The sequence below is a fragment of the Mytilus californianus genome, unplaced genomic scaffold, assembly GCF_021869535.1.
Source record: "Mytilus californianus isolate M0D057914Y unplaced genomic scaffold, xbMytCali1.0.p SCAF_5, whole genome shotgun sequence".
NCBI classification, from domain to species: Eukaryota; Metazoa; Mollusca; class Bivalvia; order Mytilida; family Mytilidae; genus Mytilus; species Mytilus californianus.
In genome coordinates, this window is record NW_026262701.1 from 15780610 (window position 1) to 15784374 (window position 3765).

The following is a 3765-nucleotide window of genomic DNA, read 5'->3' on the forward strand; positions in this document are numbered from 1 at the left end:
CATTTAATGGAAAAGTTGGTGATGCTATTGTTGTCTTATATGTACAGAAATTTTAGGTATTGGTATAAGAAGGTCAAAATATCAGAGGAATTAAATATAAGAAAAGAAATTGAAGTAAAACTATACCAGTTTGCAGACAACACTCAAATTATTTTAAACTTATAGCTGGATCAGAAATTTCATTAAAGAATTTTAAAGAAATGTCGAATAATTACTAATTGATAAATATTTTAGGGCATAGTCAATTGAACATACTTTTGAATAAGGAGAATATTTGTGTTCCCCAAATTTTTTTAAACAAGCTAAAATAAAAAGTTCAAAAATATGTTGTATTTTCCCTACTTAACACAGGTTGAGGCGATTTAAAAGGCTATTATATATATATATATATAACATTCTGATTTTTTAAATAATAACTTAAGTTGAAGGGAGGAAAAACACAGCTTATTCACAGCAAATTATGAATAATTTGGACACTATCAATTTTACTGAATTCAACTTTATAGAAAAAAAAAGAGGGAGCACGTATATTGGAATATCTCCCATTTATCCTAATTTGTAAACATACATTTCTTGTAGTTTGACTAAAAATTATTATTTTGCTAAGTATTGTATATTTTCGTTAAATGAAGTTCAGTTTTTAAAAGTTGAACATATTTGAAAAAAAAACACACATAAAGTGTGAGCAATTGTTCATTAGTTATATCGCCGCTCAATGTTATTGAAATGCGAAGAAAATTTTATCATACATGACATTTTTGAATATTATTTTTCAGCAATCAGAAGTAGAACCTTGAAGGAACTGAAAAGCATGTCACACATGTTGGTGACACCAGATGAAGCTTGGTACCATATATCAAGAACCTTTGACTTGAGCTTTTTGCAAAAAAAATGTGACAGACATGTGTTATGGACAGACGGACAGACATACATGTAGGTTCAGTAGCAAAGCCTACTCCTTTCGAGCAGGGTATAAAAAAGTAACTCATATTAATATGAAATTACTTCCTTATCCTCCTTTCCTTACCCGTCGTTGTCAGAGTTAAGTATATGTTAAGCATAAAGAATTGTAAACAGGTTTAACTCCTGTAATGTACTACTAACATTAACAAATTGATTGCACAGCTCTCCAAGAGCACTTTGGTTCTCTTTTTAACAATTGAACCGTTTGGTTTGATGATGCAGTTCAGGTTATTAATGGCCTTCCATTAGAGAGTGAAAGTCACAGTAAGATGTTAAGCTATACATTTTCGTTGCGCTGAATAGAACAATTTCCATTGCAATCACATAAATCTTTTCGTATAACCTATAATTTGTTATTTAGTAAAGGTTAATAGCAGATAATTTAAAATCTGAAAATAGAATTAAGCTGTGTTTTTAATATGCTGCAAGCAAGTATGTGATCAGTACATCATTATACTGAGCTGCTGTGGAAATTTCTAATAATATTATATAAATTCTCTTTTGGACTTTTCCGATGTATTCCGATCAAATTTGTATTTTCAGTTTAGGGTGAATGAAAGTAGGCGAGGTATTTACGTCAAGGAGACAGCAAACCAACAACAAACATATCCAAAAGAAATCTAGATGAAAACATAGTCTTCAACAATAGACAGTCAGGTGTCTATACAATATGTCAATCACTAAATAATCCGTAAACTATAAAAGTTGTAAATAAATTAGACAGAAACAAAAATTCTAGTTGAACAAATTACCCCGGAATTTGTTACGATTTTCTTAAAAAAAAAAAAACGACAGGAAAACACATTTCTTTTCCTGAAAATTGTAATATTCACTTTAATAGCAGATGTTTTTTTATGTGGCTAGGTTGCGTCTCCCAACATATGTCAGTTAGTAACATAGAGACACCGAGCCCTCGAATCACAGAGTATGACCGACCAGCTGTGACCGACTTGTTGAAAAATAAGTTGCAGCTACTGAGTCTATTCAAAATGTTTACAAGAGTCAACTACTGACATTTGAGAATAGACCTATACCTATGAATATATATCAACCTCATATACTGAACAGCAGATAGCGCCCAAGAGTATCTAAAATTTACTCACTGCACTAGATACATTTGAATTTACTGTGACATCAAGACACATGAAGATAAAACAAGCTACATGGTATGTGAATGTGGTCAGAAACGGATCCGGGATTTTTAAAAAAAGGGGAGAGGCGGACAAAAGACAATGTTTGGAGTTGATTAGGTAAAAAGTCTGCATTAACCATAAATTTAGTTCCAGAAGGGGGGACCCGAGCACCCTGCCCCTTAAATACACCTTTGGTGGCATAATTCTTAAATAGAAAATAGAAGTACCATATACGACCGATATAAAGACATCGGCGTGAACCTGGGAAGAAACAAATTTTACACATTCAACTCATTTCTGCAGAATGGTTAATGATATTCTATGAGTTGTTTTAAAGAATTGACCCCAGCCCCCTTCCGACCCCCCCCCCCCCCCCCCAAAAAAAAAAAAACAACAAACAAATCAAAACAAAAACAACAGATGACATATTAACATAACAAACATACGAACAAACAAAAACATACATATTGTAAGATCATCATCTATAAATATAATAAAACATTTGACAAGACTGCATGTGAATTGTCAATATTTGTTTTTCTCCTCATAACAGATAATAAATGGCTGTCCCCAACCAACTGTATAACCAATACCGGTTTCGCCTCCAGAAAATGGCACTGAATCAAAATATTCAATCACTCTTGAATTGAAAAATCTAAGCAAGGTAAAAGGCTTGGGAAAAGGTGTCATGAAAATGGAACAAATCAGTATACAATTATTATGAATTATTATTACTAAGTCATTACTTTATACGCTTGAAGAAATATATCAACATATAGAATTTATAATAGCTCCTGCATCTCTGTGTAAACACGGTGATTTTATCCCAGTAAAAGTAAGATAATACACCGTAATACATTAAAGAGTTAATAGCCATATTATATTATCCGCCAGACATTGGCATTCTATAAACATTTTCAACTTATCACAAACTTGTATATATATCATTCAGCTGATAAGATAACAAGAGAAAGAAATAGAAAGGTAAAAGGGCGCTAATGTTTAGAGACTTGGTTTAATCAAGGATTTATATAAATCCTTGGTAATGGTTAAATGTTGCAGAATTTGTGTCTCTTCCAGACAAACACTTTTCCGTTCATCTATATTTTTTTTTTTGCCTTCCTGGACCAGGCACTGTATGTGTATAATGAAGAATCAAAACAGAATCCAAAATCATTGTCCTCTTGTGTTTCTTGCGGTATTGTGAACATTCAGCGAAACCACGGGTGTTTGCCCGCGGGGCCTCACCACTAAAAAAAGTCTACATACAGCCTAACCCAAACTTTAATTTCCCAGTTTCCAGTTCATATATTAAGCTTATATTAAACAAATAATTTATGACACTTATGGCCATATGGCAGTGTATGAACCGGGCGGTCATTTCCCCAAAAGTATAAAAACCGAAACGAAATAAAAAGATGTTCATAAAGTCTTATAACAATGTTTCATTATTACAAATGCAATATCATTTTAACTGATTTTTAATGATTTGTTTTAAAGCACCTTATTAATATTGTTGAATAAATGTTTTGTATCAATTATGAAATCAAAGACTTTTCAATATTATACCATGTCTTTCATTCAATAATTTGATCCTATATATTGTTGTTTTCCCGTCTACACTATTTTTTCTTGTCTAGTGTATGTAACAACTGATTTATATCCTTCT